This window comes from Lepidochelys olivacea (genome assembly GCF_965140295.1).
Source record: "Lepidochelys olivacea isolate rLepOli2 genome assembly, chromosome: 6".
NCBI lineage: Eukaryota > Metazoa > Chordata > Testudines > Cheloniidae > Lepidochelys > Lepidochelys olivacea.
The window spans coordinates 123,444,065-123,458,350 of record NC_140416.1 but is presented as its reverse complement, the minus strand read 5'-3'; the positions used below and the strand labels follow the sequence as shown (position 1 = coordinate 123,458,350).

Genomic DNA, 14,286 nt, shown 5'->3' with positions numbered 1-14,286 from the left:
GGCCAGGGAGGAGGCTGGAGCTGTCCCCCCCAGCTCTGGCCCAGCTTCCTTCTGTGCTGGGGGGCAGGTCACCGGGGCTGCCTTCGCCCTGCTGGCCCCGCTCACCTCCCCCCGGGGGTCTCTTTGGCAGGTGTCCCTGCTGCACCGGCCTTCGCACAGGGGTGCATTTCTGACCCTTCGGCCTGATGTGCAGAAATGCTGAGCAGGCCCCCCCGCCCCTCCAGCTGAAGTCAGTGGGAGCTGCGGGTGCCCGGCCCCTCCCGAAATCAGGCCCTTCGTCTTCCTGCCACGCTTTACCAGCCTCCGCCATGGTAAACTCCCTAACTCAGCTGCCTCCAAAGGAAACTGCAGATTGATGTATCCCTCAGGTGCGGGGCTGGTGCAAAGCGCTAGGGGCAAGGAGGCTGCTCTGGGGCTTTCCTTCTCTAGGGTTCAGCTCCTCCTATCCTGTGCCGGGGGCTGGGATAGAGGAATCCCTGTGAAATTCCTTCCCAAGTGATCTGGGGAAGCCCCACCCTGCTGCAGATATAGGTTTCAGGGCCTACAGTTTGGGGGGAATCTCCTTGGGGGCAGAGGCTTTTCCTTTTACTCCCTCCCAGCCTCCATCCTTTCCCCATGGGGTGCCCAGGGGGTTGTAGGATGGTGCTGTGGAGGGGGCTGACTCTTCCTTCTGTGGGGGATGGAGATCTGTGTGCAGAGGGGACTCTCCGTATGGGGGGCGTGGAGGTTGGTGAGGGGCACCTTTCAGATCTAGGTCACCTATTTCAATCCGGTGGCCAGAGGCTGGAAGCCGTTCCCAACTGACAGGTGCTCAGTGGCCTCTGTGAAAAGACACCAGTGATCTCAGTACAGTTCTGGGTGGCCAGGTCACAGAGCCACCCCGCCTGGCCGTAGCTAGCTCCTCTGATGGCATTGCACTCTCAGCCGAGAGGCAAATAATTAGATGTGAATACTGAGCTCCCTGCTCCCTTGAAGTGGTCCCTGTAGCCCAGAGACAAGGTGAATGAATAGGCGCGCCCTAGCCAGGCTGTCAGTCCTGCACCTTTCAATAGGCACTAATGTCACACACCATTTTAATGCACTGTCATCCCTCTTTACAGAGGGGCACATGCTGAGGAATTGCATCTCCTCTCTTTTCCTGTTCTGGCCAGTTTTACAGAGGGGCTGGTTCTCTGGGTTCTCCTCTTCCCAGTCTGCCTCAACCAACAGGGCTTGTTCTCAGCATGGGACACCAGGTGTCCGGCCAATCTAGGTAGAATCTGTGAGCTTCATTTAGCCCTCCCGAGACTCACCCTTGGTCCAGCCTTCTCCGTGGCAGACGACTCCTCCTCTCTTTTTAGGTGGGGATGAGGGTGTCACAGGATCATACTCAGGGAACCCTTTCCAGCTGCTTCTGGGTTGTGATAAGACCCAGCACTTTTCCTCAATCTCTCTGCTGCCTGGGAAAGTCATCTCATCCCCCCCGCCTTCTTCACACCCTGTAGGACAAGAATCCCCATCTCCCCTCATGTCCTGCTGCTAACTGCCACCATGAGAAAGCACAGTGATTGGAGAGATTCTTCCTGTGCAGATTTTTGCAGCTCTAGGGCACGTAGCATGGGGGAGTTTTCACCCCCCTGGGGAATGCAGCTTTCTCTGTGGTATCGGAAAATCTGGAGATTGATCATTAGGGTTGGATTGGCACTTTCCAATCTAGCTGCCTGGGAACAGGAACGGGGCTGGGACTGAACTGTGATCAGGGAGGGTTATCGTTTAGTCACTGCTGCTGACTGGGTCCAGGGGGGGAGGAATACCCTTTGTTGAGAGCAGCTTCCACCTCCCGCCACCCCACGTTGGCTAAGCTGAGAGCGGAGTGCATTGGTGGGGCGGAGTCAAGCCCCCCTGTGCTGGAGGAGGAATAGCCTGGCAGCTGCTGCTTTCCCCCTCAAGCAAGGGTTGGCGATTCAGGACCCTGCACAGGAGAGTAAAGGAGACTCCTCCTAACACCCCATTCCTTCCTTGTGTAGCTGGGCTCATGACCGAGCCCTGACTGTTCACCCTGAGAGCGATGTCAAGGATTTTCGCTGAGGAGTTCCCTTGCCATTGTTTAATGCTGCTGGAGAACAGAACTTTTCACCCACCTGAAAGCTACTCAGTGCTAGTGGCATCTGACTTTTGGGAACGTTCCTGTGTGGCAAAGCTGGGTGAGAAGTGCTGTATTGGTTAGAGACACAAATTATGCCTTCATTCGAAAAGCTGATGGTAAGATTTCCCGTTCCAATGAACTACAAGCTTGGGAATTATTTGCTGAAGAAGCTGGCGTAACCATTTGAATAACGTATACAAATGGAGGATTTGGGCATCTGGGGAGAAAAACGGGCAAAGTCCATCAAATCAATCCTTGGTTTAACTCCAGCTTCAGGGAAGGTATCGAGACCCTCACTCTACCAGTGTTCCCTCTAATTTTTTACATCCAGGTGCGGAATGAATTTTGTTATGTGTGGCAGGCATGGGGCCGAGGGTTTCGGAGTGTGGGAGAGGGCTCAGGGCTGGGGCAGAGGGTTGGGGTGCAGGGGTGAGGGCTCTGGCTGGGGGTGTGGGCTCTGGGGTGGGGCTGGGGATGAGGGGTTTGGGCAGCAGATCTGGGGCCAGAGGAGAGGCACCTCTCCCCAGCCGCAACAGCTCCGGGGTCGGGGTCAGGGCCTGGGGCCCAGGGAGAGGCACCTCTCCCTGCGGCACGTCTGTGCGGCCCTAGAGGGAACTTAGCACTCTACCATGGGGAAGAGCTTCTGATGAGTTTTGCAATAGCTGTAAATTGTATCGCACTAAATTATTCCTATTACTTGGTGTCCCATTGCAGTATTGCACAAAAAGATATGTTATTTCCATATGTTCTTTTCACTCCACTGCCATCAGCGAAAAGAACATTCAAAGGAATGGACAGAATTAAATAGAGTTAAATAATAGATCAGATTCTTAAGAAAAGCCTCAGTCCAGCAAATCCATTAAATATGTGCTAAACTGTGAGCACGTTCATAAGTTCCATTGAAGTAAATGTGACTTAGGCTCATGCTCGAGCATTTTGCAGAATCAAGGCCTCAGCTGGGGTCTTGGAAGTTGGAAAGTACCCAGGACCATTTATGAATCTAAGGGGATCTTTATTGTAGAAATGGGATCAGTCACCTTTTGCTGCATTCCGGCGACAGATCAAAATCACAGCCTAAGAGACCCACAGAGGCTGGTATATTCCTAGACTATGATTTCACGCACACTCAGCCTTGCATGCAGATATTGCAGGCATAACTTGAGTGTTAAATGCTGGTGCTTTTTTATTAGAAGAAGGTCCCCTGAAATAAAAATGTACATTTAAGCAATAAAAACTGTGACCTGTCCCCTGCCTCCGTGATGTTCTTTGACTGTGTGAGTGGCTGCAATATTGTGTAGTCACATCACTCTTTGTAATGGCTCCTCCAATGCCAGTTTCTTTAGCCCAGCTGCCAATGCAGGAGACTGGGGCTCTGCAGAAAGCTTCTGGCTGTGTTTAAAATGTGCTTACGTGTATTCAAAAAAAAAGAACATGATTTTTAAATAGCATAAGCTTTGTTCTAGTTAGCTCCTCTTTGTCATGACTGATAGTTCCCCAGCTAACTGCTTGGTATAAACTTTCCCTTCTTGTCTCTTGGTAAAAAGATCTGTTCATTTAAGAGATTAAAGAACAATTTTAGGAAAACAATTGTTCAGAACCCAAAATAATTACCTCTCATTTGCTATCAAAACTAGCTTCCTGTAACGTACATGTACCCCTGAATACACCTCTCAACATAATACTTTCATGAAGGGTGAAATTTACCGAGGGCCAACACAAAGTTTATGGGTCGCTTGAGCATATAGTGTTAAGTGGTGGATAGACCTCACAACTGCTGTCTGCTATAGGGTGAATTTCACCCTTAAGAAAGCGCTGTATATATAAATAGCAGACATTTTTTCTTTAAGTAACAGAATACAGTCCTTGGTTGTGCCTAACTAAGGACTGCTAGTCTGAGCCCTAATGGGTTCTTTAAAACTCAGCAAGCTTGATTTGAGGGTTACAGAGGTTACATATCCTTCTTTTGAAATCTTTTGTAGTTTTCACTTGCATATGTTCAGCAGTGCTGCCTGCCACTAGGGTAAAGTCATTAGAAATCTCTGCCTGTAGAGGCTTATAATGCACTCATTAAATAAATTTTAAAAAAACCAACACAGATCGGAACATATCATATAAAGGACTCAGTTCTGGAATAAGAAAGGCCCATATTGAAATAATTCAGTGTTTATAACTATGAAAGGGACAAGCAGGTTCAGGCTTCTTAGCCAAGCTTTTCAAAATGGATGTGGACTTGTGATTTTGAGAGCCCTCAACAGGGTCTGATTTTCAGAAAGCGCTGAGAACCCATCCTCTGAAAATTAGGCCCCTTCAGGGTGTCTCAAATGCTGATCCAAGCTTTCAAAAATCATCATTAAAAAGTCTTATGATCTTTTAAGCCAAAGTAATAAATAATGAGTTCTTTTTCTTCACCTTCTGGCTTCTGGGGAGCATTAGGTCACATGTTCAAGCATTTTCCCTGCAACAATGATGGATAGAAATCTACTTCCCCCCCATGCACAAAGAAAGCTGAGATTCATAGGCAATCTTGATTCCAGCAGCAACAGCTTTAAGAAAAACACCAAATGTTGCAAGTGTGAAAGGGTGCTCGGTGGGCCAGGCAGCCTAGCAGCTAGTGCACCTGACCTCCAGCCCCTTGTCTCTCTGTCAGAGCAGTAGAGATGCCTGGTTCCCAACCTTAGGCCAGGACTGTTTTGGCTTCCACCCACATCTGGGCCTTTGCCATTAAAGGGGACATGGTAGGGGAACCCCCAGGTCCTCCGTTTCCACTAGGTCCCATCCAAGGCCCTTGGGAAGCAACATCAGCAGGGTCCTTCCTTCAGAGAGTCTAAGTGCATTACCTTGGGCTATTTCTTACCTATGTGCTCCTTCGGTTTGGGGTGTGGCCCCTATAGCCCAAACAGTCAATGCCTTAACAAAAGAGTCCAAGTGAGCAGGACCTTCTCCACCTGAAAGGGGAAGTGTGTGTGAAGAAGGCTCTGCCTTACCTACTCTGTGGTCCACTGTCAGGCTCTCCAGGGAAGGCCTGTCTGTCCTGTAGCCTAGGCTTTTGAGCTCTGAACCAGCTCCTCCAGCTGGAGCATGCTGGGCAGGGCTACCTGGGCCCGGTATTGCCTTTTAACCCCTTCGGGCCCGGTGTGGGGTTTGTATACCCCACCACAGCGAGAGTCAAGGAAAACTGCAAGAGTTGACGACACCTCTGATGTCGGGCACTCAGAGTTAGCAGGCACTCTTGACAATCCTGGTTCTTGTGCTTTCTTGTTGTTACTGCGCAGCTCCAACAGTGGGTGTTGGGGCAGGAACGTTTGGCCAAGAATTTAACCAGAATTTGGTTAAATAAATTTGGTTAAAAATAACCAAGGGCTAGATCAGAACCTCTGCTTCTAATGGAAGGGTCCAAGGTCTATTGGATTGGCCCAGTGGCGGGGGTGGGGAGCTGGAATTCGTGGCATCATTCCCTAACTCGTAGAAGCTCCTCCCTTTGCTCGCTGCATGATTTGGGGTGGGGAAGAGGGAGTGGCACATGGAAGCAGCTACATTCTACTGTGTCATCCTCTGCTGAGCCCACAGGTATCAGGGGCAGCATTAATAGTCCTGGGCCCCTCCACAGCTGTGGGGTGAGTCAGCCAGCGGTAGCATGGGAAGCAAAAGGGCAGGGGCGCTGGAGGTCCATTGATTCACCTTCAAAAGCCACTTGGATCTGGAGAGATTGGGGCAGTTGGTGAAAATTGTTCCAGCTCTAGGTGTGGCAATTATCTGAGGATCTGACCTCTTGTGGCACAGGGCACTGCCCCGCGCTCCCCACTCTGTGGGGCTGGCCAAGCCTCGAAAACGGCTGTGGGAATTCCAGGAGAGCTTCTTGCTCGCTTTGTGGGCTTCTCCCCTGTGAGGGAGGTGTTAGCCCCATGCTATTTCTTTTTGGAAATCCTTGCTACACATACTCCTTTTAAAAAAGACATGGCAGTTCTTAGCCTAGTATAGCATGCTTGAGAAATATATGCATTTCATAGAGGCTCTGGTATGACAGTAATAAAGTAGCTAATCACAAATTTCCCCAACAGAGAAATGACTCCAGAGAGTACATTAAGGTCTGTCAAGCCGGTAAAATATATTTTCAAACAAAACAACCAATACAAATACATATTTCCTTAAAATGTATTTCGTGCCATCTCATGCAATTTCATGGCACATTTACCAAGTGATCTGGTTTATTTTCACCAGGTGGGAGGGTATTGTAACAACAAAAGGGTAAAAAGAAATCAATTAAAAACATGGAGGTTTGCTGAGAGAGGGAGAAGACCTAGTGCCTGATGGGAAATATACTCGCCAGGAGGCAACATTTGTAGAGCTGTGATTGTTGGATGTGGATTTCAGTTGTGGGGTTAGACCTAAATTTATTTAAGCAGAGGGTCCAGGGCTTCCCACAGTGATCCGAGCTTCCTGGGCAGCTCTGGCCCGGCTCCAGCTTCCGGCCTGCCCAGGGGGCAGGGCCCCAGGGGAAAGAGTAGGAGCAGGGTGTGGGACTACAGTTCCGGCACTCATGGGGGCCCCCAAATTGGCTGGGGCCCCTGGGCACAGGCCCCCGTTAATCCGCCACTGAGGCTGAGGCATGGATTCCAATTAGTATCCCCAGCATTTGCACCTCAACAAGACACTACCCACTACCATGCATAGCCTGGGTGCCCCTCCTATATTAGCCCTCTGTTTCAGTGGGGTTCCTTTGATATCAGTGGGTGCCAATAAAGTCCTCTCTTTCTCCCTTGCAGTGGTAATCACTGGCATTGACTCTTATTTTGAAACAAGATACGGGAGTGGCCACAATCCTGTCAGAGCCAAGGCCAAGGCTCTTTTCTGAAACTGGTTTTAGAGATTGCTGAACAGTAGCGTAGCTGGTGCCCATTAACAAGGGACAGAACCCTTCCACTGCCTCCTAGGAGGGAGATCTGCTTTTCTGTGCCAAAGTCGCCCTTTCCGGCCACAAGATTTTAAAGACATCACCCTTGTCACCGTATAGATCTCTAAAATGAGATGGGCAATGTGTACCTAGTCATGGTAGAAAGTATTCTACAACTTGCTACTGTGGTTTCAAATATCGTTCGGGTTCTGTTGATTCACGTACCGTGCGTTCCCAGTGTCTGAGCCACACAGGCTGCACAATGGCGGTTCATAGAGACAGAGGCTAGACTGTGTAGGCTCACAGATGTTAAATCACTGCACATCAGTTTTGGGCATCTAAGCAGTGTATGGTGAAACAGGCAAATATGGTGGACACGAATGGTTGAGCCAGGCTCTGGAGTGGGACTCGTGCACCAGCATGCTGAATGCCAAGTGACTATGTAACCACACGTTTTGGAACTCAGGTAGGACAAGCAATCCTGTTGTAAATCTTCTTTTTTCACTAATCCAAATTTTTTGCCATTCTTCCTTTAAATTTTTCTGTACTCAGCTTTTGGGGTCTTGTTTACTCAAGGGTATTTCTGTGTCAATCCTTCCATTTCTTGTAGAGCTTTTAGTTGCTTTGTCTGCTAGCTCGTTCCCTGTTATCCTGATATGTGCTGGGGATCCAGGCTAATGCTATTTGTATCCCCATCTGTACTAACTCTGTTATTAGAAATGTAATTTCACTGATTCAATCACTTTTACATACAGAGACACCCTTTTTTACTGCCATAAGTTCTGATACTGAGTCTGAAAAAATGACCACCATGGCTGGTGGTCCAGCCTAGATCTAGTTTAATTATTGCTACTAGCTCAGCTGTCGTGACCGCTACAAAATCAGATATTCTTTTAGGCAAATTTTGGTAGACAATATGCTGTCCCTGCTCTTCCTATTATTTTTTTTTGGACCCGTTTGTATATATTTGACAAAAATGACTTCACTTTTCATCTGTATGCTGGTACACTTCATTTTTTATACCTGTTGTCTCCTTTTTACATGTAAGGTTGTAAAATAAATCCAAATCCACACTCAAACGTGCGGCTTCCCGTCCATTACTAATTTCCCCATGACTTGAAGTTTTGACTTTGTTTAGCTTTTCCTGATCTTTCAACACATGCGTGTACATTTTAACTCGAACGGCATGCGGAGTTCTAGAATGGTGTGCTATAGGGCTCTGTGGGCTGGTGGGCTGGTGTGACAGCGCCCCCTTTGGTCAGATGGAGTGTTGCACAGGGTTCGCTCGATCTGGCAGGGTGGCCCATCAGTTCCTCTTGCCTGAGTCTCGATGTTAGCCCCGTTCTGGGCTAAGAAGGGTGTTAGCATCAGCCTTGCTGGGGGTGTGGGTTCTCTCCTTATACTGGGGGGGCGGGGGTCAGCTGGTCCTGATACTCAGGGGAGCTAGAAACCCCTTTGGTTCTTAAGAGGTCTCCGAGGAGGAACCTAGGCCCACCCACTCCACTAGGTTCCAGCTCAGGGCCCTGAACTAGACAGGCAGAATCAGGTCTTGGTAACTCCTGCTGTGTCCTGAGCTCCTTCCTATCCCCCAGGGCTCTGTGGGCTTCTCCAGCCTGTAGATCTGGTCATCCCTGCTCTGGGGGCTGTCTCAGGGCGGTTTCCGTGCCTGTTTGCTCCTCTGGTAGCTGCCTTGTCCTTCTGCTTCTCAGCTCTTTCATTCTCCCAGCTGCTGTGAGGCTGCTCATCAGCGCTGGCCAGCAGTTCCTGCATTAACCCCCTGGTTGCCAGGCTAGCATGGGGTAAATACATCCCATGGCACATGCCTATTGACTTCCCAACAATCCTGATATAGTTCTTTGGTACTTTCATCCTTCTAATTCCCATTAACTTTGGCCCAGAAAGTTAGGTCCAGTAGTTTCATTCATAGTGTAACTGGCATTTCACTAGCAGCTGTGTGTAGCGTGCATATGGGTGTTTTAATAAATGCACCACACGCAACTCACAGTGCCTGGGCTTGTATTAAATCAGATTTTTTTCAGTTCTGATTTTAATGCTGACCCAAAAGCTTGGCAGCCATAGTCAATAACTGGGCTGATTGAGGCTCCGTATGCCAGCAGCCGTGCTTTCTTCTCTGCCCCCACCCCGCAGTGAGTCCCAGAAATACTTTTCAGTCGACTGATCCTTCCTTTGCATTTATCTTTAACATACTCTAACTCTATATAAAATTTTTCCAAAGTAATTTGGTATCAAATATTACCCCACGGAATTTAAACCTTCTAACTTTATCTATTTGTTCTCCATACTGATACAGTTTACATCCTTTTGTAGCTTTCCCTTTCACAGGCGTCCGACTTTACAAAGTGCTGGGGGGGCGCATGACCCCCCCCGGCTCTGCCCCAGGCCACACCCCCATTCCATCCCTTCCCCCAAGGCCCCACTCCGCCCCGCCTCTTCCCGACCCCACTCCACCCCTAGACCGACCTCTTCCCACCCAGGTCTGCCCCCTCCCCCGAGCGCGTCGCATCCTCGCTCTTCCCCCCTTCCCCCCGAGCCTCCTGAATGCCGCAAAACAGCTGATTGCGGTGGGCGGGAAACATGGGGAGGGAGGGGGAGGTGCTGATCCACGGGGCCCGCCGGTGGGTGCTCAGCACCCACCATTTTTTCCCTGTGGGTGCTCCAGCACCCACGGAGTCATCGCCTATGTTCCCTTTTGTAAAGGTCAATTCTTTCAATTTTAGTAATGGAGGACTTGAAACCCCCGGCATTTTCCCAGTCTGAAGAAACTTGCAATGCTTGCTTGATTCTCTTTTCTGCCGCCTCAGTATTCCTGTTCCTAAGCCACAGAGCACAATCACCTGCCAACTGAGTGACACTTCCCCAGCATTTATTTGTTTGGGAAGATCATTTATCATAATATTAAAGAAGGTTGGGCTGATAAGCCTTCCCTGAAGTGTGCCATTTTTAATACTATATATATTTGGCATAATGACAGGTTTCAGAGTAGCAGCCGTGTTAGTCTGTATCTGTAAAAAGAACAGGAGGACTTGTGGCACCTTAGAGACTAACAAATTTATTAGAGCAACCAAAGCTTGAGACCGTCAAAAAGAGAGCTTTACCAGCCAGTCCTTTCCAACTTTCACAACCACCTCACTGCATCCCCCTCCCTGAGGGAACTGAGCAACTCAGCTGTCCAGATCACCCACCCCTTTCTCTCCCTCCTCCCCGCACACTGTCCAGTAGCGTCTCAATTTAATCTTCATTTTCACCATTTTGCTTAAACTTCCAAGCAGGCTGCTAAAATGCAGGATTCTGGGCAAGCATCCTTCGAGGAACAGGACATGAGATTTCTGCTACCACTCAGCTCTGCCATAGGCTCAAAACGAAGCTGCCTCTTCCAGGCCCTTGAGGACTCACATTACAGTAGCTGACTGGCTGGCTTGCTTTGTGTTCGTTCAGCATGAGCAGAGTGAGCAGAACCCCGGCCGCAGGAGCAGGGCTGAGTAAAACACGTGCAGTTAAAATGGGGGTAGGCCAAGTCTGAGTAAGAGCCCTTCATTGATGTCGTTCGTAAGGGCCAGACTCCCTGTCCTAGAGCCTGAAGTCCTCTCCAGAAGGATCTTAGAGAGATCACACCCAGGGGGAGGAGTTTAATTTTATTCCCCATGACCATTCAGTCCTGGGCCTGTCTGGTGAGGCCACTCTTAGTAACACAGTGGTGGTTTCTCAGTGTAGACAGTCTGGATAAAGACAGTTTCAAAGAGGACTCCCAACCGTCATTGCTACTGAACCGGGCAGGATTCAGACTAGTCCTCGTGTGTGAAAAACCTTGTGCGATGAGCAGCATGAGGCAGGAGTTTCATGTTTGAGTTCAGAGGAATAAAGGCAGACTGATGAAGTAGTTCACTGAAGTTCCCCCCCCCCACGCCCCACTCTCTTTGCTTATTTCCAACCAACTTTCCAGTCACATGATTCAACTGACAGGAGGCCAGAATAGGAGCCCTAGGTTCAATCCATGGGCCGACCTCCAGTTTTGCTAATTAGGTTCCAAAGGCAGAAGGCCCAGTCCTGCAAACTCTTACTTCTCTGAGGAAGGGCTTAGTCGTGCAGGCAAGGACTCATGTGAGTAGCGCTTGAAGAGCAGACGTGCACCCACTGGTTTTCTAAGAGCCTGGCTGCGGAACCTTTACTCACGGGATCCATCTCTACTGAGACCGTTCCTGTCAGTACGGGCTGCAGGGCGGGGCTCTTTCCCAAGAAACACACAATGCTGAATTGATTACGTTTGGCTGCTTTCCAAAGACCCATTCCTGTAATATGATCTCTCATAGCTGCATGCACATGCCAAGCTTTTGCCACAGTGATACACAGTTTGTCTAGTTTTCTCGTCTGCAGACACTGCATTTGCAGCTGCGTGTCAGCATTTCGGAGGCATATGGAGCGTGTTACATTTTAGTTTATTTTGATTTGTAGAAGTTCCTAACACAACTGAAAATGGATCTTATTTTTTTCCTTAGATTTACAATAATGGAGCAGCAATATAGCCCATTCTATGGGCTGAGTAGGTGAACCAGATATCTTTCTTGCAGGCTGCATCTCTTAGATGACATCGCAAATATGGCTCTGCTTAAGTCTCAGCTCCTTCATCTTCCCATATTATGTCCTCCTCTGGGAAATTAGGCCTGACTACCACCTGGCTTTGGAGGAACTTGTTTTAGTCACATCAATGGTAATTATAATATTAACAAGAACGGGGAAGTAAGTCCTGGCAGTTGACTAATGAACAGCTTGACAAGTGACGCAGTTGCAAGGGTGGCCAGCGAGAGGCTGACCCGTAGCACAGAGAGAAGAGTTTAGCTTGAACATCAGCAAAAACAAAAGTGCCGTTAGGGAAACTCAGCTCTTTTTCCTTTACTGCCAGAAATTAATTTCGTGGAGGTAGATCTATGAGATCTTGGAAACTGGTCTATGCCAAAAAGACCAGTTAGAAAAGTGTGATTTCTAGCAACACAAAACCAGCCTACAAAATAACATTTGACTCACCAATCCGGTAAATAATCAGTATCCTCCAGCGAACAGGTGAAAGGAGTTTTCTAGGGTTCATAATAAACAAGGAAGTACTTACAGTTTTATCTTTCAGGTGATAGGAACAGAGTGTTACTGCTGAAATTTGCACACAGAAGCACTTGATATAATCTCCATTCTGTACTCAGATCTACAGAACAATGGAAAACCAACCCAGGCAGCTCTTGGCACCTAAGTAGAGACTCCGTACTTTGTCCCTGATGTCCAGAAGATCTGCAAAGGAAAGCTCTGCACACTTCCCCAGGTGTTTCCTGAAATACCAACCATGCTGTCTGGCCTGGCACTTCTGAAGTATCCACATGGGCTGGAGGATCACTCTGACTTCTGGTGCTAGGGAGAAGGAGAAGGCGGCAAGTGGCCGCCTGATCTTCCCCGTTCACAGCTCCTGGATCAAGGGACCCTATTGGAAATCCCTGTTTCAAATGCTTCATCTGGACTCTGCTGGTTTCTACTGGAAACCAAGACCCAACAGCCCAGTTATACACTGTTTCTTTATTCCAGGACCTAGCTGCCATATGAAACCCATAGCAACAAGTTGCAGTTTTCAATGGGACTTTCCACCCTCTTTCTAGCAGTTGGACTCAAGGGAGGAGGAGATACTTTGGGCCCAATCCCTATTCGAGGAGTAGGATTGGACAGGGGGGAAATTTGTCACCCAGTACCCCCAGGACTGGCAGGGGAGGCAGCTCATTCCTTGTCAGCTTGGGGTCCCACAATTTGTAACTCTGGGCCAGTTACTGACAAGGTCAGTCAGTTGTCTGAGCTACAGCTTCACTTGCAAGACACCACCTCCATCGCTGGGCTTAGCACTTCCCCCTCTGGTGTGACAGGGCCTGAAGTAAATTAGCCCCACTCCGGAGGGTGTTTGTCTCCCTCTCTGGGTTTATTTATCAGTGTTTTCAAGGTAGGCCTGGGGCTGGCCCAAGAAGCACGCCTCCGCCAAACAAAATTCACAAACACAAAACAAAGAGGGTACCTTTTCCTGCCCCCTGTTTGGGGAGTGTTGTCTTGTTATTGGTCCTGGGGTGTCAGTCGTTCCCCATAACAGGCACTCAGTTTTGTTGTTTCCTCTGTAGGGAGGAGAGCAACCTCTCACCCTGGAGAAGCCTATCTCCCTGCTAACACTAGCCTTGCAGCAGCTCGTCTCTCCCTCCTCTGTCTCACCAGAGAAGGAGTTTTAAAGGTCTCAGGCAGCCTTTGGACTCATTGACTTTAAGGCCAGAAGGGACCATCATGATCATCTAGTATGACTTCCTGCATATTGCAGGCACAGAACCTCACCCATTCCTGAAATAGACCCCTAACCTCTCGCTGAGTTACTGAAGTCCTCAAATCATGGTTTAGATCATCCCTGACAGGTGTTTCTCTAGCCTGCTCTTAAAAACCTCTAATGACGGGATTCCACAACCTTCCTAGGCAATTTATTCCAGTGCTTAACTACCCTAATAGTTAGGAAGCTTTTCCTAATGTTTTACCTGAATCTCCCTTGCTACAAGTTAAGCCCATTACTCCTTGTCCTGTCCTCAGTGGTTAAGGAGAACAATTTTTTCACCCTCGTCTTTATAACAGCCTTTTTTGTACTTGATGACTATTATCCTGTCCCTCCTCAGTCTTCTCTTCTCTAGACTAAACAAACCCAATTTTTTCAATCTTCCCTCATAGGTACATGTTTTCTAGATCTTTAATCATTTTTGTTACTCTTCTCTGGACTTTCTCCAATTTGTCCAAATCTTTCCCAAAGCATTGTACCCAGAACTGAACACAATACTCCAGCTGAGCCCATATCAGCGCGGAGTAGAGCAGAAGAATTACTTCTTGTGTCTTGCTAACAACACTCCTGCTAATACATCCCAGAATGATGTTTGCTTTTTTTGCAACAGTATTCCATGTTGACTCATATTTAGTTTGTGATCCACTATAAGCCCCAGATCCTGTTCTGCAGTACTCCTTTCAATGCAGTCATTTCCCATTTATTTATTTTTTATTTATATCTAGGGCACAAAAGAAGTGGGGGGTGGAGGTGGAAACAAGACAGCCTTTTAGACTTTCTCTCTAAAGAAGCCCAAGAAGATTTTTTTCGGCCTTTTCCAGACCATCTTTAAGCGTGTGTAGACTGTAGCTCCTACCTTTTGAAATCAATGGGAGCTGAGCACTTTTGAAAATCAGGCCACTTTTATAGGCGCCTAAG

At 48.4% G+C, this 14,286-nt stretch overlaps 1 protein-coding gene across 2 annotated transcripts in view; it reads left to right on the top strand.

Moving 5' to 3' along the window:
- Positions 1–14,286, top strand: part of ATL1 (atlastin GTPase 1) — an 80,073-nt gene that overhangs the window by 34,396 nt on the left and 31,391 nt on the right. The window lies entirely within an intron of this gene.